The following is a 26652-nucleotide window of genomic DNA, read 5'->3' as shown; positions in this document are numbered from 1 at the left end:
TGACTTAATGTAACATGTTGATTGGTCTTCTTGATGTATTTCCAGGATGACTTATGGGTTGGATGATATTTGTTTGGCTTGAGTCTGACATTTTTTATAATTATGTAATTGATTTATTGTGTGGTGACTGACCTATTTGTTTATGGTCTAGGTTTTGTATATATATATATGTATGATCTCATTGTAGATCGATAAATGAATGTAGGAATGAAAGGGTTTGCAAGCAAATAATGTAATAATCGTTCATGCAAAGGATTTGGTTGATCATAGGTGATCGAGTTGGGTTTATTTAAGAGGATTAAGTCCTCCAATATTGAGATTAACCAAAACTATACTCAAGCATAGGAGATGCTATTATTGCAGTTCATTCTTCCTTCCAGATTGTAGTCTGGTTTTCTTATGTAGTCAGTGAGACTCTCTTTGTAATGAGCAATGTGTTCTAGTCTATTGGCCTTCCTACAAGTGTAGGCCCCTCATTTGTAATCATATACTTACTGCAGAAGTATTATCTGACTATGGGTAGGCTTCCCACCATGGTTTTTCCCTTTACCGGGTTTTCCATGTACAAATATTGGTGTCATGTGGATGGTATCTTTTCTCTAATTGTTGGTTATGCTTAATTGGTATATCTGTTATTCCGGTTATTGGTTTATGTATTCCAGTATTGATCTTATGGGTTCTAGTATTAAAGTTTTAATTGATTAAGGTTCCGGTAATCTGGTGACAACTGATTCACCCCCCTCTCAGTTGTCCTCCAGTTATTTGGACTGTCTAATAGTTTAAGAACCAGAGAAGAAATCATCAAACTGATAAATATTTTTGATATGGCGGTGATCAATGACGAGACTACATGAAGTTGGTAAACCCGCGTGAATGATTTGATTGCTTTTTTTGCGCGATTCAAGGAAGAATTTCTTGAGATATAACAAAACTCTTAGTGGAGTCTTTTGAGGTTTTGACTTTGGTACAAATCAGATTTTTGTGATGGGTTTCGATCAACCAATGATGGATATTGCATTGTAATTTGATGTAATGATCTGTATATTGATTTGAGATGATCTCTTATGATATTTATTGTAATTTCATGATGTAATTAGGGTTTAGTGGCTAACCTAGTTGACATGGCTATTTAGGATGACACAGTTGATGTTAATTGTGTCGGTGGTCTTATAAGAATGTGTTGAGCCATCCAAGAGAAGTGTGAGATTTGCCTGAGAGTTGCAGAGTTTTTACCATAATTGGATCTGATTCAACAAGCTAAGAAGTACAAGTAACATATCACTTTTTACTATTGTTCCCTAATAGTTGTAGTAGGTTAAATCCCTTAACGGGGTAGGTCCTAATAGGTCTTAAACATTTAAGTCCCCTAATAGGGAAGCTCTCAAAAAGAGTGGTAAATCCTTTCATGAGGTTGACCCTAACAGGTCATCAAGCTCCTAACTGGGCTGCTAGGCAAATCCCTTAACCAAGTGACTCCTAACAGGGTGTATTGTAAGCTCCTAACATGGCGTACTTCAAAAGAGTACAAATTATTGTAGGTACCAACTCCCACTGTGCTTTTTCCCATGCGGGTTTCCACATCAAAAAAAATTTGTTGTTCATGTGTGGAATACTTTTCATGTGTTGTTCTTGTTTATGTTTCATTTTATGCACTATTTTTTATTACTGATTTTGATAGTTTATCAGAGGTTTACCAAAGGTTACCAGTACTGATAAAAGTTACTAGAGAAAGTGTTTGATCTGTTAAATGAGGTTAATGAGTTGGTAAATAATTAGATTTATATGACTGCTTAAGTGGTGGAAGAATTGATAGATGTGGTAAATTATTTGATTAATGAATTTGTAGAAGTGCCAAATGAAGTGGTAGATATGATAACCGAGTTAGTTTATATGGTAAATGATTTCAGATTTATTACAAGTTTGATATGGGATTGAAGTTTCAATTTGTGTTAATACTAATTCACCCCCACTCTCAGCATTAACCAGATCCTCATAAAATTAACAGGAAGACTGAGAGGGGGGGGGGGGCTGAATCAGTCTTCACTGGATGCACACAAATTAAACTTCTAAAACATAAACTAATAAACCACAACAATGATAGATAACCAAAGAAAAAACAAAACACATAACACTAAGATTTTGATGTGGAAAATTAGGTTAAGGGAAAAACCACGGTGGGAACCTACCCAAAATAAGATCGGAAGGCTACAACCCTCAGTGAAGTCTCATTGACTTACAAAAATTATTCGGACTACAATCCAAAAGAAATGAACTGCAATAATAGCATCTACAAATGCTTCATGACAATTTCGATTAAGCACAATTGTCTATCTTGAAAACCAAACTCACCACAACACTTCTCTGAATGATATATCCTTGTTCACACATTTACCTCTCTCTGATAATGTAGACACAACACTGACACCAAAATTACATAAGTATATCACCTATATATACAAATCATCAACCTTGACAACAAGGTTAGCTAAACCCTCAACTCTCAACTCATGATTATAAAAATTACATTACACAATACAAAGATCGACCACTAGACCAATATTATGATTTACACTGCATAACATGGACCTAATTCAAATTCCCAAATGATTACATCCACCAAAAATTATGCCAAGGTCAACCGCAACACTCTACACCACTGGAAATATGCATTACACACAAACAATCACCGATTCAAAGAAATCACCAAAAAATTGCACAATGATCAATGCGGATCGCTAAAACAAATAGGACACGACTAGGAAACACCATCAAACACATTAGAATCATCTGAAACAGCTTCACCATCATCTCTTTTCAAATCTTCATATGTCAACATCTCAAGACTCAAGAGCACAACTAATCAACAACTGTCACTAAGAAAGATAACTTGCAGTGCACCAAATCACAAACCATCTGAAATAAAGATACACAAGATCATCCCAAATGATAATCCAAAGTCTCAACACAAGATATGATCACACTAGAATATTCCAGAGGGAATATCGGATATTGCAAAATAGTGATCAACAAAACCAAATTACAACACCAGACCAAAAACCTTTTCCAAACTCACAGGAATAACTCATAGGAATATGTTGAAATCAATGACAACAATGTATCCTAGTAGCAGCAATGAACAACCAAATCAAACAATCTCCCTAGATAATCCAACATTAGGTTCATGCCTCTTTTAATGTAATTGTCCCTAAGTCTAAATATTAGCGGTTTCATACATCTAATGGTGGAAACCCTAGTATTTTTCACCATTACATTTTGGCGAACCCGACATCTTACACTTTAATTTTCTGATTTTTATGTTCTCAGATCTAAGTGTTGATGCATTTCAAATTCAAATTTACATTTTCAAGTTTAATTTCCAATTTAATTTTAAAAATTTCAAGGTTAAATTCTCAAAAATCCTAATTTTTTATTTCTAAAATTGAGCTTGTGGGTTGTCTAAATTGGATTTATTATTTTAGATCTGATTGTTGATTCAATTTAAAGTTCATATTTTCCCTCTTAGATCTCATTTTCAAATTGAATTACATAAATTTAGTGGTTGAATATACAAAAACCCTAGTTTATAATTATAAAGATTTACATGTGGATTGCATAAATTTTCAAATCAATTTTTAGAACTGATATTTATGACATGCTATGCACTAGATGCATTCATATTTCAAATTCATAGATCAAATTGCTTAATTAATTGGTTGATTAATCACTTTTAGAAAAGTTTGCATTTTTTAATCACAATTTTCAATTTCAAAGTCAAATTTCCCCCCTTTGTGCATGAGTTTTACTACTATTTGTCCTACCTATAATATTCCCATGAGAAGAAGTTGTAGAATTAAGGCTTCCCAAGGTTTAATTACTAAGGATAGGGAACCTAATTTGGATAACTTGTTTCATGAGAATGTTGGTGGATCTTTTATTCCAACAATTGATGTCATTTATCCCCATTCTTTACACAATTATCATGATGAGGGTGAGTCACTAGCTAGGATTTCTATTGATAAATTACATAATATTGACAACAAATTTAAAAATCTTCAACAATGGATGAGTCAACAATACTCGGAAAGTGAGGCAAACCCATTGATTGAAGGATTAAATAGAATGGATCAAAGGGATAAAGTTGGCATTGATTTGTTGCATGGATTTGCTCATATTATCGACACTAATATCATGCGTACGAAAAGTTGTGCTGAAGTCCTTGGTTACAATCAAGCACCAAATCAAGTTAATCAGTCTATTCCTATGGCTACATCTATGCCTAGTGTGCCTACTTTCACTACCACTATCATGGCTACTTCCACACAAAATGTTAATTATATACATGTTAGTCAAGGGAGAAAAATTGATAATAAAAAATATTTCATACCTCCTTCTGTAAGTCTTCCATTTGTAATCCAATCATCTCCCATACCTACATACCATAGTGTTTCACTTCCTCACTCTCAATATCTACATTCATTTAACAATGTTACTCCTCCATCCCAATCCAATATGTCTAATTTCAATCCATCCACATAAGCAACCATCAATATCTTAAACCAATCCATTTCATCCTTACAACAACAAATAACTTCTATGAACTAGTCCAAGTTTAATGTGCCCACATTTGATGTGGTGAGCCCATTATCCAATGATGTATATATATATGTGTGTATACACACACACATACGTATATGTATACATACATATATACATACATATATATACATATATACATATAAACATACATACATACATACATACATATATACATATATACATATATACATACATATATACATATATATACATATATACATATATATATATATATATACACATACGTATACATATACATACATATATACATATATATACATATACATACACACATACGTATATGTATACACACACACATATGTATACGTATACATACATATATATTAATAATCTATTAGGATATCACTTGTTACTAGAGTCATTATCATTTAGAACATATATACTTCAAAAGTTATCATTTTCTCAATTTCGATTAATAATATCATAGCATTTAAATAGTGACTAGTCTATACAAAGGCTTGATAAAATAATTGTGTTGAAATTATTTATTTAATATATGAAGTTAGAAAGTTTAAGATATAACAACAATATATTGATTATTCAAATATTTGATTGTCAAAATTTAATAAAAAAATTATTTATTAGTATATTTCACACTATTTATTTTGTCTTCTTTTTTTAAGATCTCCCACCAACGAAAATGCCATAAATCCATGCCTCCGATTATTTTTAAGAGAACTATTCATGTATTCCTTGATTCAGGCCATAGATACACTTATAGTTTTATTTCTTGGATTAAATTTAAGTTAGAATTCAAGCATGCTAACCAAGCCTAAGGGACCTTTTAGTTTTTAACATATTGTATTTTTTCCCAAGAACTTTATAAAATTGGGGTTAGGTATCTTAAAATTGACTAGAAGGACTAGAAATGTACCTTCCTAGATACATATTTCTAGAATTATATATTATATGTGATTGTTCCCCATCTTCTTATTATAAATTAGCTAACTCGTTAATAGTAACTTCAATCCTCTATTAGGTCTACCGTAATTGGTCCTAGTGTATTTATTTAGCTTTTCCAAAACTGGCACACTTTGTTTGGTTTATTTTTTTATCAAGCTCTTCCTTTGGATGACCATTTGGCTCACAGGGGTATTTTCAATCACTATTGCCAATTCTATAGATCTAGACAAAGAACCTCAAGCACTTTTGCTAGTTTTTTCTAGAGCTTAGGAAGCTAGGAATTCGATTTTTAATTTTTTTGGCCTTTTATACTTGCACCTTTTACTTGGTATATGTATTTGATAAGAGATTGACCTTATCTCCCACTTAAGTATACTTGCATTTGACATTCTTTTAAGACAACAATTCTCTTTAGTATTTGGAATTATAGAAATTTAGACATTGTCTCTTTTTTTAAGATGATATTTATTTTTCCTTATACAACAAAGGCATAATTTTCTATAACATGCTTATGTAAATTCAAGAGAAATCTAGTAAATTTTTACTTGAAGTTGCTCATTTTTAAAAGCTATTATATGATTAGGTGAATACCCCTTGCACTATTCCTAGAGTTTCATTGGAGCCCTCTTCTCTCTTGAGGGTATTAGTATGGACAAGGCCATTTTAGTATGTCATAGAGGTTCTCACATTTGTGGCTCTTAGCCTCAATGTTGTAGAGATAATGATATAAAAATGGATGGATCTATCCTTCCAAGCCATCTTTTTCTTCTTCTCATAGGTTTGGGGGTTCTCTTGGCTAGCCTAAAGATAGAAAATTGTCCCACTTGGATTTGGCCATATCTCTATTCTGTGGCCAACAATCCTTGGCTAGAACTCCTAAAGAAGAAAGTTCTCTCGCTAATTTGGGTGAATTGAAGATTCTATCCTAAAGAGATTTTGGCAAATCCTAATGATAAGGACCTCTTTATTTTAAGCTTTAGTTTCTTAGATTTTTCTTGGTTTGGACATATTTGTTCATATTTTTAAGACCAATTTCAATTAGAATTTGTGGGCGTACCTTTATATTGAACTCCTCTTTGTGTTTCAAATTCTACAATTTTTCTTTATTATATAATATTAAATAGAAAGTGTTCATTAAAAATTGCATATGTCAATTACTCTTACATGTATCATAATTATTTTTTATTAGTTTGGTTTTTTATGATTTGTTGTCCCCTAGATGTTGCTAAATCATATAAATATTTTAATTTTGATAATTATATTTTCTATTAAAAATATGCTATAAGCTATGTGATCAAATACAATAATGCATTATTGCATGGTGTAGCAATAAACAAAAAGTAATTACATTCTCATCTATATATGAAAAGAAATATAAGACGTAATTAAACAAATTACACAAAAGAGGAAACATGTTGTACAAATACTTGACAACACTCCTATGAATAGTTTTTCCTTCGAGGAATGACTGAACACTTATTTGCATGAATCAATATCATGCTCTTTAATTTAAAGACATCCAATGCATTCATTTATCCATCTAATATCTCTAATCATTTATAGATATATCATTCATATAACAACTTCAGAGGGTCACGCCTGTTTATAGAGAGAAGCCAAGACTACTCTCCAAGCTAGGGAAAGAGCAACTGTGCAAGCATGGCTGTTTCGTTGTAATAACTTCAAAACGCGTTGATAGATTTTTATTTTTAAACCCACATCATTTATGTTAATCAATTCTTATTTTGTGGGTTTAAAGACATTTTAAGTAGGCAAGAGTAATTCTCACTGTTTTTCTTCTCAAAAACATGGAAGGAACCCTCTAAAATAAATGGAATTGTATTGTCCGTTTACATTTGCTCATGGGACGACATTTTGTATGTCCGTGTTCATGTAGTTGGTTTTCTATTTGCTTACTAATAAACCGTTCAGCCTTTGCAACGTTTGACAGGTTTCTTTGTATACGTCGGCCATGTAAAGAGAAAAAAATGGTAGAAAGAGTATCATCCAAGCTATGGTGATTTGTGTGGATGGAGCAAATCTCCTTCCTTGAAAGCTCTTCATTCCATTAAAAATTTGAGAGACGCGTAGAAGATTTCTTATGTTGGAAAATAATTTCACCCTCTTCACAATCTTAGATCTGAAAGAAGGAAGAGTGGAATGAATTCCTGTGCTCTTGAATGCATTCTGTATAAATTACAATAAAGCTTTGAGCATAAGGGTAGATTTCTATTTTACCTAACACCAGCGGGTTTTAGTCTTCAAAGATACAAGAGTGTAGCGTAGGAAGAGAAGGCCATGGATAGTTGAATCTGTCAATAAGTACTAGCTTTTCAAAATATGAAATGTAGTCCAAAGACTCCTTACCCAAAACCATCTCCAGAATAGAGGAGGCATAGTGGATGCATTTTGCAGGTTGGACCGAAGATCCCTTGGGGGTATCCCAAAATGAATTCTTAAGTTAGGAGTTAATGGAAGCATTAGGCACTAATTTAGTAGGCTGGGTTCATTGTGAGGGGGTCAGTTCTAAGTTGGAAATGTCAACAACCAATTTGCAAATAAGAGAGCCATTACGAGGGGAGTTGTTGCTGCCATTCGCCTATGGTGGGAGATGGTGGTTTGAATTTTTGTTGCTGCCATTCGCCAAGGGTGGGAGATGGTGGTTTGAATTTTGGGGATGGGAGGGTGAGTGGGAGGCCATCATAGTAGACAGTTAAAATGTTACTTAAATAAATAATACGTATTTTATAATCATATCATTTAATCCACTTCTAGGTGTTCACTAACTATGAAAAAAGAAGAAGTTTAGTCTACTATGGCGAGTCACAAAGACAAGAACCTTGGTAATAATGGTTCCTCACCTAAGTCATCCTCGACCAGTAGAGGCCATTCCTTGAAAAGTTAAAATATAGTTTCAAAACATTCAAACATGGGAATTTTTTTTGTCTCTCCTAATCTGGCAAGCATCTAGTGAGGCAAAACTCGCTTGATTTCTATTAACAATATCAATTTTGTCATCACAAAAGGTCACCACTATCCGATGTATGCATTTAACACCAGTTACATAACACCAGTTACATAGAAACATCTTGTAGCCCACTAGATAAGATAGAAAAAGAATAATATATATAAGATCTTCTACTATCTATCTTTCATTTCACAAAACACTCTCTATACTCACCTCTAGTCTATTAGCACCCTAGACACCAAAGTAGCCTTAATTATTTATACCATTCATTTTCATCATAGTTGTTCTGATGATGGAAGAGACCGTGTCTTTGCCATAACTATCTTTTTTTGTATTTGAGGCTGTTTACAAGTTAGAACGTGGCGACCTTGATGTCGTTCGGAAATTACAAGGATATTTGAATGGAAGGTATGACCATTCTCATAAGGAAGGAAGAGAGAAATGATTTGCATCAGGTAATTCCAGTGTTCCTTCACTTGAATTCATTCTGCATTCTTTCCTTGTCCGTGCAACAGACCGTGTCTTTGTATAACTGTCTTTCCTTGTACGTCAGGCCTTTTACAAATTACAACGTGCCTGCCTTGATGTCGTTCAGAAATTAGAAGGATATTTGAATGGAAGTTCTGCCCCAGGGTTCGTTATCAATTTTTTAATTGTTCAAATTTAACTTTCCCTTTCTTCTTCTTCTTTTCCCTATTTGGGGGGTGTCAATTCTTTTAAGGTAGTCCAATGGTAAGGTAGTTTTTCTTTTCAAAATAATTACGGTCGTGGAAATTAAAATTAAATTAAATTCAGGTTATTATTATTCTTTTGGTCTATAAATTGCAATTGAAGTTGCGAGAGATTTATATTAGTAATATAAAATTTACAAATTGTTTATAATACAAATTTGATTATCGTTGGGGTGACAACCATTTATGACATTCAACCAAATACAACAATCTTACAACTAGATAACAAGAATATAAAAGAACACAACTAAAGAAAAAAACCCACAAGATGCGATCAATAAGGGTCACATGGGCCAACCTAAAGATGACCAAAGACTAAGCCTTCCTTAGAGAAGATGTCTCGGGAGCCAAGAACCGAGGAGAAGAACAAAAAAATTCCAAAAATCCAAAGGCATCCGGAATGAATTGAGTCCACTTCCCAATAGAATTCTTTAGAGGCCACGAATCAACAAAACTATTGAAGCCATAGAAAATTGTCATCATTATCAATAACAACCACCTAGCGGAGAAAGTCTCTACCAAGTGTGGCCCACTAGCGATGTCAAGCCAAAGTTTGCATGTCCAAATTGAGTAGGAATGGCTGCCTTTGCACCACCATCATCAGCTGAAACAACTTTGGCATGTTTGTAAGCAAAGGAATAACAGCACTAGGTTCGTTCGAGACCACAATATCATCCATCATAAAAATATTCTTGAACACTTCTCATAGAAGCAACAATGTTTGCACCTTCAACTCACCTAAGTCCAACAAGGAAGCCAAAAAGCAAGAAGAAATATTTGTATTAACTTTATAATGGTCCATAGAGTTGATGAAATCCTAGCCAAGGACCATGGGGATGGCCTCGATCACTAATAGACCAAGTTTTTGCAAACCATTTTCAGCCTTTGGTCTATAATAATCCCAAGGAAAGACAATTGCCACTTTTCACTCAGTTTGATGAGTGTCTCCAATGTAAATTCAAGTGAGAAGGAGAAAGGGAAAATGTCTAAATATAGAATGGGCCATCATCACCTCACATAAGTAGCTAGAATAGGAAAATAAAGGTAATACAGATAGATGTTGTTCAAACAATATTGAAGTGCTACACTGTCTATCACCACCAACGTTTGATTGCTTGAAAGGACAATGATCCTTTGAAATTGGAGAAAAGATCATGTCAAATGCGTTTGTAATAAATTGAAATAGCCAATGAAAAAATCCCTTCGAGCAACCCATCTTATCAAAAGAAATGAGTCTAATCTAATTATACTCTCATAAAGATGCAATTAATACCATTAACAACCAAGTTAGCCAGTTTGCCAGTCTCTTTGTTAGCTTCCTTGACAAAAATTGGAGAAACTCAAAGGTTCATTACAAAAGGGCCTTCAACTTCCAATTTGAGGTATTTCCCAATTGAATAGAATTTACAAAAATGGCCAAGTTACATTTAATTTTAATCTTTTTAATGACAAGTCCTTACAAATGTCAAAGCAATGCATCAATGCCCAAAACTCTCCTTGATTGTTTATTTCTTGGGTAGAGGTTTTGAAGAGGAATAAATTATTCATTTGAACGCCAATCCCTAATAATACAACTTGCACCTGATGTGCTCGAGTTGTCTTTTGATAGCCCATAAGGGTTCAACTTATACCATCCTACTTGAGGCAAGGGCCACACAATCTAGTCTCTTGTGAAGATAGAGATGGGCCCCCCATGTCCAAACCATGAAGGGACTCTTAGCCAAGCCAATTGCACTTCATTGTTGCATCCCAAACTGTTAAAAGGGCATTCTTTCGAGTCAATTGGAATAGCATACTATTGACCACCTCAATCACCATCACCTCCACCTTGTTCAAAAAAGATGTGATATTCATCTTCTTCTCCTTGAATAACCTCCTATTTATTTCCTTCTACATTTTCCATAACATGATAGAGGGTAAAGTTATCCATAGGCTACAAAAGGACATTGTCTTTTGAAGTTGTGGCCATTATCTTTTTAATTTGTGGTCTTTGTCTTTTTAATTTGTGGACAAGATTGAAATAAACTAAGTATATTACTTAGGAGGGTGTTTAACATTCCCAACTTGGCACAAAGGCAACACCAATACTCCTAGGAGAAGGGGCAATCCAAGAGAAGATGATCCATGACCTCTTCTTGGTTATTGCAAAGAACATACCTATTGGATTATTTGGGAGATTGTTAGATTTGGTTGATCATTGCTACTGCGAGGATATGTTTTTGTCATTGATGTCAACATATTCTTGTGAGTTATTCTGGTGAGTTTGGGAAGAGTTTTTAATCTAGTTTTGTAGAATCCAGTATTTCCTTCGATATATTCTGGTGTGGTTAGATCTTGTGTTGGAACTTTGGATTTTTGTTTGGGATGATCTCATGTATCTTCATTTCAGATGGTTTATGATTTGGTTCTCCACAAGTTATCTTTCCTCATTACAGTTGCTGATTGGTTGTGTTCTTGAGCTTTGAGATGTTGACCGATAAAGATTTGAAAAGAGGTGTTGGTGCAACTATTCTGGATGATTCTAACATGCTTGCTAGTGTTCCCTAGTCATGTCCTATTTGTTTTGGTGATCCACATTGATCGTTGTGTGAGTTTTTGGTGATTTCTATGAACCGGTGATGATTTGCATGTTATGCAGTATTTCTGGTGGTGTAGTGTGTTGCGGTTGATCTTGGCGGGATTTCTGGTGGATGTCATTATTCAGAAATTAGGTCCATTCTATGTAATGTAAATCATAATATTGGTCTGGTGGTCGATCTTTGTATCATGCAATGCATTTTTTATAATTATGAGTTGAGGGTTGAGGGTTTAGCCGACCTTGTTATCAACGTTGATGATTTGTATATATAGGTGAGATTCTTATGAAATTTAGGTGTCGATATTGTGTCTGCATTTTCAGAGAGAGGTGAATGTGTGAACAAGGATATATTTTTCAGAGAACTATTGTGGTGAGATTGGTGTTACCGAGCAGACAATTGTGCTTAACCAGAATTGTCATCAAGCATTTGTAGATGCTATCATTGTAGTTCAATCCTTCCAGATTGTAGTCCGAATTGTTTTGTAAGTCAGTGAGACTTCCTTGAGGGTTGTAGCCTTCTAGGAAAATATCTTTGAGTAGTGAGCTCTAGGCAATGTGCATGAATGCATCTGCATTCCCCATTGTAATCTTTTCACATGCTACTACAGAGTATCATCTTATTGTGGGTAGCTTACCATCGTGGTTTTTTCCTTAACCGGGTTTTCCATGTCAAAATCTTGGTGTTGTGTGTAGTGATGTTAATTTTCTTATTTCTTATTGTTGTAGTCTATCAGTTTATGTTGATCTCGTGAAGACTGATTCACCCCCCACCCTCTTAGTTTTCCTTCTTGATTGCTGCTAACAATACCTAGAGGGACCATAAAAGAACATTCTTCTGAACTTCTTAGGTGTTAAGATTCTTTTTTATAGAGAAGCCTATGTAAAGGTTCCTACTTTTGGGAGACAAAATTTACTTCATTAAAGATGTAGGGGGAGGCTTGTGTTTGTCTAGTCCATATCTTTTGAGAGTATTAAATATTTATCCTCGGCATTATAGTGACCTATTTTGAAACCACACCATATTAAATTATCCTCACCCTACCTAAACACAATATTCATGTGTTAATGTTTTGTAGAGAGAAGTCCCACATCCATTTCCATCCTATAGACTAATCCTCAATTGAGAAAATAACGTAGTCTTTTACCAAATCACCCCACAATTACTTCAAGGTGCTAGAAACTTGTTACATATTTAAAAACTATCTAGATTAGAATACCCAACCTACAAATCTTCCCAAAAAAGAGCCTTGCTACCATGATATATATCCCAAGAAAGAGAATATATCACAATATATTTACAATTTTGCATGAAAATCCTTTCCCTCAATACATAAGGAATGTTGGAGGTTGTAAGGATGCTTGAGGGGTAATCATCATCAAGATATTTACCCCACATTATATTTTTTTCATTTTTGTGAGTCTCTTTGAACATATGCTAGATAAGTTTATCCCCAAGGGCCTTATTTTGGAGTAGTAAATCCCTAATTCCAATCCCACCTACATCCTCTGATTTACAAAGTTTATCCCACAAGGTGAAGGAAAAATATCTTTCTTGCCATTTCCCTTCCATTTTTATTTCTCATCACCTCATTAAGTTTTTGACTAACACAAGAGTGGGCTATATAAGATAATACGTAGGTGGGGATGGACAAGATGATTGATTTCAACATAGTAATTTTCCTAGCCCATGAAAGCTATCTTCTCTTCAAAGAGGAAAGCCTCAATTCCATCTTTAGTTTTAGTGGGTCCCAAAGTTTGCTTAGCCTAAGCCCCTTGTCTAAAGGAAGCCCCAAGTAAGTGCAAGGGAGTTTCCCATTCTTGTGTTGGCAATTGAAACTCATTTGATTGGTTTCAATATGTTTTCATTGATGGAAACATGTTCTGGCTTCACATTTTGGTTTAGTTGATTACCGGCAGACACTTCACCAATACCGACACCGACATTGGTAGGTATCTTCACCGGTAGGAGGAATTCTTTGGGTACTGGCATTGCAGGCTAACATCTCTTCATCAAAATACCAGTATAGGAGGCTAACATCAATTTTTGAGATCTGACAATTGGCAATTGATTTTGATATTTATGTTTATTTGTAATTGAGCTGACTTGGATATTCATTTTGTAATTATCTATGTGTGCCGACATAAGGCATGAGGATTGTAAAGGGTATATAGGTCAGTTGGTTAGATCATTTTTGGATATGATATGTAATGAGGGATATGATGATAGGATATGATTGTAATGCGAAGATTATGTAAGAGGTTATTCTGGTAAGTGTTTAGGGTTTCAGAACCGGAACAGCCAGAGCTTAAACCAGAATTGTACTCAGGTATAGGAGATGCTATCTATTAGGATTCCCACAGATACTGAGAGGGGGGGTGAATCAATATCTAACCAGTGATAATATTTTCTTAACTTAAAACATGTAGAGCATATCAATACTATGTACCAGTAAACAAAAAGTAATGCAATAAACAGAAATAAAAACAACCACATGAAAAACACACCATAACACAATATTTTAATGAGGAAACCTGGTGTGGGAAAAACCTCAGTGGGATTTGTGACCCACAATATTCACTTACTAGCCAATAAGAGAATATTACTACTGCAAGAGGGGCTTGCACATGCAGGAAGGCCAAGTGCCTAGAGCTCACTGCTCAATTACAAAATGGATTATATAAATCCAATGACTTGTACTACTTCAAAATAGCATCTACTATGCTAGATCCAGTACCGGTTTATAGCTTTGCTTCTTACATAAATCCTTAACCTATAATTCACATAATAGGTCTGCCTTATTTTGCCTAATTACATTCCTCCATCTACTACAAAATGTTCTACAATGATCTCTTATATATAAGAGTCATATTACAACTTGCCAAGTTGGATTACAATGATTTTACAATAATAAACAAAATATATTATCAACAAAATTCTTGTCGGCTTCTGTGCCGGTATGCTTCCTTTCACTGCCGGTGCTGGTGGTTTGTGTGCCGGTGTAGAGTCTGATCTTGCTAGTGCTAGTGGATTGCCTTGCCGGTGTCATAGGATTGTAAGGTTGCCATCAATGACAAACCTTCAATCACCTATAATGTCTCATTGGAGTGTGCATTTGCCAACAATCTCCCCCTTTGGCATTGATGGCAACACTCATGAGAAAAATTCAGAAGTGTATCAAAAATTGAAGTCCAAAAATTGTTACCAAAAATGTGTGCTCCCCCTGAGTAGATGATCCCTAAGTTATTGGATTCTTCTCATACCACTACTCCCCCTTTGGCATCAATGACAAAGGTTGTCAAAGTGTCAATAGAGTGTAGTTTCCTATCTCAACCTTGTAACCGGTTGGTTACAATTTGAAAAAGTTTCGCCAGAACCAAATTCAAGTTCTCAACGAACTTTTTAGTGTCTTTTATTGCGGCCTCTATCCTTTGAACTGTACCAGTGAGGTGTTGCATTTGCTCTGCTAGTGTTTTCTATCCTTGTACCAATGCATCATATATTTCTTTCCTTAAGGATGTTAGGTAGTCCAGTTGTGGGCTTAGTCTTAATTTCAGATTCTTAGCCTTACTTTTTATTTTCTCCTTTTCTCTTTCTAACTTTAGTAATTCTTCCTCACAACATGTTATCTTATGCTAAAAAAATGATAATGAATCAGATGAATTAATAAAATTGTCAGCTAGTTGATTTATTTCTTCCTGTATCTTGCTAATCTTCTTGTCTATACCAACTGTCAAAAGGTTAGTCTTACAAGTATCTCTGTACAAAGTTTTGAATTCTTTTAATGTTCTACATAATTCTGGTAGAAGTGTGTCAAACTGCCTTGTGCACTTCTTTGTTTGTTCCTCAAAGAATTTCTGTTTTTCCTTTTCTAACCTCTCTTTGAATGGTTCCTCCTTTATTTGTTCAACTGTCACTGTGTTGTCAGTAATATACTTAGACAAAGTGTCAAGTTGACTCAAATAATCCTTATTATCTACATTACATCTTGGAGCTATCATCTTCAAAATTGGAATTGTGTCATCTATAGCCTTATATGCCTATGAACTACAATCTATTATTTTCTTTAAAGAGTCTAAAAGAACTTCAGTTACATTTGTTGATTTAAATCCTATAGTTGAAGGGTCAACACTCTAAATTCCGCCAGTGGGAGCAATATCCTTTCTTGCAGTGACCTTTGGTAGGTCAATATATGTTTCCATTTCTTTAAACAAAGGTTTGTCTTGCTCAGTAGTTGCCAGTGGCACTGATTCTGTATTAACCTGTTCTATTCTGGAGCCTGTTTCTCTGCTTGTTGTTCTGTGTTCCCATCTGCCAGTTTACCTTCTATATTATCTATGTTATTAGTTACCAATGGTTCTCTAGCCTTATCTGTCTTACCGGTTCTGTTCTTATCTACCACAATGTTGACCTTCTAAGTATCAACATCTACTGTATATAATACCTCAGAATTAGGATTTTTATCTTCCTATGATATATCAATACTTTCATCAGTCGATTGATCTTTAGTTGTTGTTACCAATGGAGTAACCAGAGGTGGTGGGGATAAATTATCTCTTATTTTGATGCTTGGAGGTCCACCAACCTTTCCTTTTCCCTTATCCTTGTCTTTTTGATATACCTTGATTGGTTTAGGGTTTCTATACTGTTCCTATTTTTCCTTCTCAACAAGGAATATATCCCATGCATTTTCAGTTTCCTCTACAACCTCATTTACTCTTCCAACCATTAGTGCAATATGCCGGTGTGCAGTAGAGAATATTGACCAGTTAGCCTCTGCAATTAGATCATCTATTTCTTTCGAAGAGTTAACTGGGTAGACAACAAGTAATTTTTTAACTTTTATTTTCTTGTCAAGCTCTACAATAACTTGTCTTCTTGCTTACAGTCTCTTGAATAGTTCATCTGGTGGTTCATCTACAACATGCATCAAGAACTTCTTGTAGATATCCAAGTGTAAAATAACACTGTTTTCAACCTTTTCTTTATCATCAACTGATAGTGAGTCATATAGTTTGTTGATGTTTTTAAGTTTTCATTCTTCTGTGATTTCATCCAATAGTCTGTCAATCGGAGTAATATTTTGTTGAGTCCTTTTCTTTGGTGTCAACTTGTTCTTCTTAGGAGTTATCTTTTTAGCCAAGGGCCTCATTGCCTATTGTTTTTGTTTGGTTCTTCTAGGCGAAGGTGTGGATATCGGTGAAGATTCCCTTTTCCTTACAACTCTTTTAAATCTTGTTGGCATGTCACTCTCTGAAGAAGTTGCTACCGGTGAAAAGTGAGTTTCTGGTTGTTGTGCCTATAACTCATCTTCAGTGATACCAGTTTGTTTCAGTACATCTTCTTTGATAGTCTTAGCCTACCTTGAACCTCTCCTTGCCATTGCTTCTACTTTCTTCACTCTCTTCTTGGATTGAATTTGATTTTCAATGATTTCAGCACTGTCAAATACCTCTTCCTTAGGTTCATTTGGTGCTTCTAGAAGGGATTTAGCATATGTTTCAATGATGTGATCATTTGTCTCATAACCCATTTTAGTAACCCAAATTGTTCTTGGGATAACTGCTTCCATCTAGATTTCATCCTTCTTAATCACAAAACATATATCATCCTTATATTTATTTACAATTATTTGTGATAATCTTACTCTAGTGTTCATCCAAGCCTAGAATGCTTGTAATTATTCATTAATATTATTTTCTCTATTTTCACCCATGTTGCTCAATAAGTCAAATAACTATTTGCCTACCGGTATGTCAAATCCAAGGTTCTTATTACCTATGCTGGGCACCTGTTTGGTTATATGTAGCATTAAGAAAACAAGTAAGTTACCAAATCTGAATGTCCCTTTCTTATCCTTCTTGATCTTTCCCAAATTGTCAATCAATTCATCCTTCAACCATTCACACAAATCAATTTTCACATTATCCTTAATCATGTTGTGAGCACTCTTTATGCATAAGCTAGAAACTGAATTTAATTTGTTTGCATGTGTTGTTTTGTAGCCTAGAATCATGCTAATGAATCTCACATTTATGTCAGTTACATCAATCACTCTTAAAGACATTTTGTCAGATGTTGCACTTGTTAGGTTCATTACTAGGTCATTTGAGACCTTCTTTATCTTGTCAGGTCTATTACCGGTGGAGGGTAACCCTGTTACAACTTTTACAACTTCCTTAGTGATTTTGTGAATTGAATCCAGCCAGAAAAATTCACCATGTACCCTACTCAACACTATCCTTATCACTTCCTAGGGGAATTCTGGAATGCAAAGAATTTTTGTGAATCCTAGGGTTTCAATTATTTTGTGATCAGGTTTCACACTACTGGAATCATCACAAATAACAGTCTTGTACATGTTCTTAATTTCTTCATCTCCTGATTCTTCTATATGGCAATGAATATACATCCTAGGGTCTTCTACAAAAACTAATCCTTTGGGGATTTGAGTAAAAGCACCAACATTATCATCCTTCTTTGCTATTTCGAGAACTAACTAAAAAATGGGCCTAGGGCGCTTGATTACTTCCACTACAGTAGGGTTTGCTATGAATTCAGGTACAAAAGAGGATGCCATGATTATAAGTACCTTTTGTTCTGCCTTTGGAATGATTGATTGCTGAATTGCTTTGCTTCTTTGCTTGAAAAGCCTTAGCTCTAGAAATTTCACGCTCTTCGAATGTTTGAATGCTCGGTGAAGTAAGATGGAGCCAAAACACTAATTTATAATATCAATCTGCCAACAACCACATTTAATGCTAGCTGGTTAAGTAATCACTTAACTTTATCTACTGGTATACAAGTAATTTCAACTTCTTACCATCAACCGAGGGAATAATAGCATATTTCTCATTTGATTGCCAAACCCTCAAGGAAATTTTCTTCAATTGGATGAAGACTCTCCTACTAGTGGAGTGTTACTTTCTTCTGCCGGTGGAGTGTTACTCTGTTCTGCCGGTGGAGGAGTATTCCTATCAATATTCAATTCAGATTTCCTGATCCATTGTTTAGAGAATTCCTACTTTACTTCTTCAACCTTTTCTTTACCTTTCAAACTAGGACCTTTGTTGTTTACCGGTGAGGACTTGCTTCTACAAAATTTAGTAATATGCCCAATTTTGTTACATGCATAACAAGTCACATTATTTCTCTAAATAGCCTTTCCATAACCTATGCCAGTTTGTGTTCTGCAGTGATTAGATAAATGTCCAAATCTCCCACAAACATAACATCTCACATTCATTCTACAATTCTTAGAATTATGACCAACTTTGTTGCATTTTGAACATTGACTGGTGGGTGTACTGGTATTCTAATAATTTCTAGATCTACATTTATTTGCTCTATGACCATACTTGTTATAGTTAAATCATTTGCCATTAAATTTATAAGGAGTAGGTTGTCTTACCGATTTGCCATGATCCTGTGTGTTTGCAGTACCAGAGCTTTCACCAGTTTCAAAGCCAAGACCATTAGTGTCACCATTAGGTTTTTGATTCTTCAACAAGTCACCAAGTTCTTCTGAGCTTTTCTTGAATTTTTCTTTATGTTGATTTGCAGCAGCCAGTTCTCCTTCCAAGATACCTTTTTGTCTCATGAGTTCATTTGAGTCATTTTGTGCATGCATTATATTTGTCTTCAACATATCATTTTCATAACTAAGTCTTGTGTTTTCATTTCCAACATCATTCAGTCTTCTAGTCAAGTCTTCTTCATTCTTCTTTCTATCTTCAATTTCTTTACAAAATCTCATAGTCATATCTTACATCTCAATCTTTGTTGTCATGTTTTCTTGTTTCAACTTATTCATCAGATCATTAAGAGTTTCCTTTTCATCATTCTCATTTTGCATCTTTTCACAAAGTTCTCTTCTCTTGTTTCTTGAAATAGTAGGATTTTCTTGAAGTGCTTGAATAATATCCTAAGTAGCCTTTATATCATCTTCAAGTTTGATATTTTTCAATTTTTCCGCATCATAGTCTGAGAGGGCTCCTTCTAGTTTCTTCATCAAGTTTTCCATCTCTACCGGTGTCAAGATCTTCCTCAAGCTGTTAGGCTTCTGAAAATAGAGGACCAGGCTCTAATACCAATTGTTAGGATTCCCACAGATACTGAGAGGGGGGGGTGAATTAGTATCTAACCGGTGATAAGATTTTCTTAACTTAAAACATGTAGAGCATATCAATACTGTGTACCGGTAAACAAAAAGTAATGCAATAAACAGAGATAAAAACAACCACATGAAAAACACACCATAACACAATATTTTAACAAGGAAACTTGGTGTGGGAAAAACCTCGGTGGGATTTGTGACCCATAATATTCACTTACTGGCCAATAAGAGAATATTACTGCTACAAGAGGGGCCTGCACATGCAGGAAGGCCAAGTTCCTAGAGCTCACTGCTGAATTACAAAATGGGAAGTCTCACTAACTTACAAAATGGATTATATAAATCCAATGACTTATATTGCTTCAAAATAGCATCCACTATGCTAGATCCAGTTCCAGTTTATAGCTCTGCTTCTTACATAAACCCTTAACCTATAATTCACATAATAGGTCTGCCTTATTTTGCCTAATTACATTCCTCCATCTACTACAAAATGTTCTACTTTGATCTCTTATATATAAGAGTCATTTTACAACTTGCCAAGTTGGCTTACAATGATTTTACAATAATAAACAAAATATATTATCAACAAAATTCCTGTCGGCTTCTGTGCCTGTATGCTTCCTTTCACTGCCAGTGTCGATGGTTTGTGTGCTGGTGGATTGCCTTGCCGGTGTCATAGGAATGTAAGGTTTCCATCAATGAAAAAAACTTCAATCACCTACAATGTCTCATTGGAGTGTGCATTTGCCAACACTATCTTCGCAGTTCATTCTCTTTTCTAGATTGTAGTCTAGATTTTTATGTAGTCAGTGAGATTCCTTTCTATGATGAGCACTGTTCTCTAGGCTGTAAGCCTTCCTGCAAGTGCAACCCCCCATATTTTGTAATAGCTTTTCATATGGCCAATGGATTGATATTATGGGTCACAAATCTCACTGTGGTTTTTCCTCTTCGAGGTTTTTCATGTATAATTATCTGTGTTATGGTGTGTATTTGTGTGATTGGCTTATTGGTTGCTTTACTTCTTTCATTTATATGTGTATTGGTGTACCGGTTGGTGAATGCATGGTTTAATAAGGTTAAAATTGATAGTTCCAGTAGAACACTGATTCAGGCCCCCTTTCAGTGTTCTTGGATTCCAACATCTTATAGTCCACTTAGATTTTAATAATTTCTTGTTCCTTCCCTAGAGGAGTGTGGAAGAGTATTTTGTAGTTGAGCTTGCTAGCCTCTTGACTTGAAGCTCTAAAATATAGATCCAAAATAAAATTCAAGTGGAAGGCCTCTTTCCATTTGGTTGCTCCAAAGACTATTGCATCATCTACAAAGTATCGGTATGAGATGGGGGATATTTGTAACATCCTCAATAATTAAATATTTACATAATGTACAAACTACATAAAATGCATTCAATTATAGATGCATGTTAAATAAATATAGAAAAAAAAACTACATTAATTACAAGAATGTTTAATACAAAAGTCATTTACAAAGTAGTACATAAGGAATCATAATCCTTTACATTTGACCATAAGGTCAATTATATAAGAACTGAACATGAAAATCCTCCCAATAACTCTTGGGACTTGACACCTATTGTGAGCGACAACATTGCCAGAGCATGTTTCCACCCTACCACGAAGTAACTACACTTCCCCAAAATCTACATGAAAAGAAGTATTCCCAATCCAGCATGAGGAAGATTAGTCATTCTAATGCAACATCTTACTTTGGAAAGAGTAAAAAAAATGTGACATTCTAATGCAACATCTTACTTTTTCAGTTCAATGATTTGATATCTAGCTCATATTTAGAAACTTATCATGATTTGAAAATATTTCAAGAAGATTCTAAGTCGTAAATTATAGACATGTTTGCATAAGAGCATTAAGACACTCATCTATCCATTTTCATATGTAAAAGTGAAACTTAATGCATGTTTTTCCAATTGGAGTAGTGTGGATAATGAAATTATGTAAGATGATAACTCACTTTCATTGATGTGACAAGTACTCCATATGTTTCATGTGTAAGTTAAGCTTCTAGTATGTATTTTGCTAATTATCATGTTTCTAATGCAATGACGACCAAATCAACATCTCACTAAGAATGAAATCTTATACTAGTGATCATTTAAGTGAATAAGCATATATTTATGAAAACAAAGGCATATTGCATGTATGCATAAATATGCATATACAACTATATATATGAGTATACAAAGACAAACATGAAGGAGGTATTTATCAAATATTGATCTAGTAGCCATATCTCAAATATACAATTCTAAATGAGAGCTTATGGCATCCAATTCATCAACAAATAAAATATCCAATTTTAGGTTCTATTCAAACAAGGATGGCATGATTTACACATCTTGTACTATATAATTCAAGTTTTTCAATTGAATATTAGGAACTTACTTATCTTGACTATAGTTCCCTTACTATTGATTAATCATTATCCACTTAATAGATTGGTATCAGTGCAATTACAATAACATCCTAATTTGAAGATATTATAATAGAATCTTAAATATCACTAAGATCCTTTAGTATTTATTAAACCAAATAATATATAACTCAAATGATGATATAGGCCTAATTATATTCTCCATGGTCCAAACAAATATACAAGATACATATAGTTAATGTCATAGTCATTTGTTGTCTTAAACTTAACCTTTCTAAACTTGAAATTGATGTAAGAAAAGGACATGAGATAATTTTCTTGAAATGAAATCTTAGAACAATATTAAGACCATATCATATAATTTTTAAAAAAACCTAGCTAATTAACATTAAATCATTAAATTATTCCCCTATGATTTTATCCCCATTGAAATAGTTTCCAAATATTATCACTACATAGCTATACAATGATGGTAATATCTATATATGCAAACCTTACCTTATATTTATATTTGTTAAGACTCATATATCAACAAGAAGTGACTAAAAGAGAGGTCTTTAATTTGAACTATAGCTGCCAGAGGGAAACTATTGATAATTAAACCATTATTAGATTGATGCCATTCACACCATACTAGATTTATGAGATAATAAAAGAAATATTAACTGTAACTTGATCCTTTAGCTGCCTTAATGTTCTGCGTCTACTCTACTATCTTTCGTCAATCAGGCAAAGGTCTCATGCAGGGGGCTTAAGCTCTATTTTTAAGGAAGAGATGGTCCCATGGAAAAAATATTTTTTTGCTACGGGATTATTTGGAATTGTTTCCTAAAAAATACAACCCCTACTTTTTAGGCTTGAAAATCTAAGCTGGTGATAATGGGGTGGGGCTAGAAATTGCCCCACTAGCTTAGGAATGTATTATGGCATCTATCAATCATATAAGTTTTTGAAAAAAACTAAATTTATTTGCCACTAATTTACTTAAATTTAGAAGTTTAAACTTAAATTGATCTTCATGATATCCTTAAATTTAGGATCTTAAATTTTTAAACTTAAGTGAAAAAAAATTCATGGGACTGCCAGCTTTAAAATATTCTTGAAAAATCTTAGCAACTCCAATCCTATTTTTAGGACCCCAACCTTATTGAATGTGGAAGATATTATAGTAGTATAATTCTGAATGTATCTTGTGTGTTGCAAATACATTATAGGACAGGTCATGGGTGTGTTAGATATGGTGAAAATATGGTTTTATGCAATGCCTGTTGTAGACACCTAAAATTGTCTAGTCTAATTAAATAAATATCTTCATTTATTTAATTATTTTAGCCTAATTCTTCTATTAATTAAATAAGTCTTCATTTATTTAATTAATTCATTTATCCTCTTCTAGCCTTATTTCTCATTTAAATAAATACATTTATTTGTTTAAATTATCCTTTTCTTAAATTAAATAAATATCTTATTTATTTAATTGATCTCACTTCCTCTATTAATTAAATAAATCTTTATTTATTTAATTAATTCATTAACCTTTTCTACCCATGACACATGTCATTCATCTCTTAATTCCTACACTACCTACCCTTTCATTATTTTAGTATTTCCTCTACCTACCCTCTAATCATAGCCGACCTCTTTTTACATCTCTCAATCTTATCCCTCCATTTCATATAGTGTCTTCTATATAAGAGGATACTCCCTTCATTATCAACCCTAATCAATCTATGCATCCTAATCAATCAATTTACACACATCCTATGCATTCAGCCCCGATGATTATTCGACTACACTATGCTTTCAAACTTGCATATGCAATCAAGCCTACTTGCAACCACATTTATGTTCTTTGTTGAGCTCTTGTGTACACATAAAATCTGAGAGCAAATATATCAAGCAAGATCAATGGAGATAGGAAGAATGGAGATCCAAACCCTATTTGACATGTGATGGTATAATCTTTGTGATTTCATTTTGATTTGCATTGTCTTAGGTAATCTTCATATGTTATGGTGGATCTTTGTTGTTGTTAGGCTAGGGTTTTGTGGTTGAATTCATTTAGTCTTTCAACATTGTTGTATCCATTTTCTCCATATACATTTTGGCGCCCACTGTGGGGCATGGATTTTTGTTAGATCTATATTTTTTGCAAATTTGTCTAACCCTATATTGCTATTTTGTAAAAAAATTTGGAGAATAACCTTGTGCACCTAGGGTTTTGGACACAAAATCAAGATCTTGGAGAGATTTGATCATATCTCACAAAAAACTTGGAAAGTTTACACCAAAGTTTTTTTACAGGTTGAACACAGTATCAGGAGCTCTCAAACAAAAATTCAGATCCATTGGAGCATATTTTAATTTTCTATGAATTTTTTATGAATTTTCATAAAAAAATAATTTTGAGAGCAAATGAGCGAATTTTTTCAGATTTTCTTACATTTTTGGAAATATCTCACAATTATAAAGAGGATCTGCTCTTTATGATTTTAATTTTGATGCAAAATATGTCCTAAAAAATTGGATCTTTAAAAATTGGGGGTTTTCCTTATTTTGATCCAATCTCACAAACGGATTCAATTTGTGGCATCAAATTTTTGGGTAGGTCAAAAAATGTATCAGAAGGATTCAATGAAAATTTCAGATTTTGTGGATCAAATTTGTATTTTATATGAATTTGTTATGAGTTTTTATAAATAATTAATTTTGATAGCAAATTAGCGAACTATTTGGATTTTCTTACATTTTCTGAAATCTATCAAAATTATACATAGGATCCATTATTTGTGATTTTAAATTTGATGCAAAATCATTCCTCAAAAATTAGATCTTTGAAAATTAGGGTTTTACATTATTTTACTCATATGTCACAAACTGCTTGTATTTGTTGTAGAAATTTTTTATGCAAGTTTGGAAGATCATCAGGACTCTCTAGTAAAAATTTCAGATTTTTTGGATTGATTTTTCATTTTATATGAATTTTTTATGATGTTTCATAAAAAATTAATTTTTGGAGCAAATTAACAATTTTTTTGGATTTTCTTACATTTATGGAAATCTCTTAAAATTTTACAGGTGGTTTTTTTTATGATGAATCAGATCTTTGAATTGGTCAATAAAATGCATTGTTGAAGGCCCCTATTTCACAAAGTCTTTTGTATCTAAAATTTACCTAACTTGTGTGCTTGCAAGAAGGGGTGATCATTTGAAACAATCCAAACTACTAACAAATCTTTGTTACAAGACCTTGGCAAGGGTTTTTGATCTTTATTGTGTGCCTTTTTCTCATAGACTAGCAAACACTTCAATTGGTGCACTAAAATTGAACCATTGTCTTTTGTGTCTTGAGCAATAGGCTCTTTTTGTTTCATCTTTAGAGGGCCTGTCTCCCCGTGTGGTCATTAGGACTACTAGTGAGGAGAGAATGACCCAAGTGGTAGCGAGGAAAACCCACCTCTTTTGAACCACTATAAACAATTGTATTCATGGTGGAAACTATGGATAATGTGTGTTGATTAGTTCATATCGACACTATGTCACCCCATAAACCCGTTTGATCAAATTTATTTGATTAGTTGTAGGGCGTAACCCCTACCGGCTGGGAGCCTTCTGTATTTACAGAGCTAAAAGTGCCGCATGTATGGCCAAATGAGTGGATGCCCTTACTAGCACCTTTCTGTTTTAGAAGCCAAAATCCTTCTAGTTGTTGGGGCAGGAGGTCAGACCTCTGGTAGCGGCCCACACACATATGGTTCTTAGTAGAGATACAAAGTTTGCCACGAGGAGTTTTCGTGGGGATTGATGCTTGGCTGCCCTGAGAAGTGAGTGCCGAGGGTGGAGCCAGTGGGGTCAAGCATCTAAGTATCCACTCTGAATAGCGTAGCCTCGGGGGAAACTCCATGTGGGATCAACAACTATTGTCCTGGCCAACCATAAGAATTGTGCTTGTCTTATTTTGAACAATCAAACATTCAAGACCAAACATCAAAACATTGTGTCTTTTGTGTCTTCAAGTGTATGCAAAACATTCTTACATCAAACAACACACTTTTCGTGGAGTCATTTTGAGTCTAAACACTTGCAAACATTGAGTCATCATCAACATTGTGTCCTCTTGTCATGAAAAATAGTCAAACATTTAGATTTGGTCACAACAAACAACTTCACAAATTGGAAAATTTTACAGTCCAGCAAACAAGAGTAATCAGTTTCAAAATTCTTGAGCTTCCTAAGTTATTTCTCTGGGTTTTCATCTAGAATTCAACCTATTTTTGGGTCTCATAAAGTGTTGGGAAAAATGGTGTCTCAACCTTGCATTTATGT

This window comes from Cryptomeria japonica, chromosome 2 (assembly GCF_030272615.1).
Source record: "Cryptomeria japonica chromosome 2, Sugi_1.0, whole genome shotgun sequence".
Classification (NCBI taxonomy): domain Eukaryota; kingdom Viridiplantae; phylum Streptophyta; class Pinopsida; order Cupressales; family Cupressaceae; genus Cryptomeria; species Cryptomeria japonica.
Note: the sequence above shows the minus strand (reverse complement) of the source record.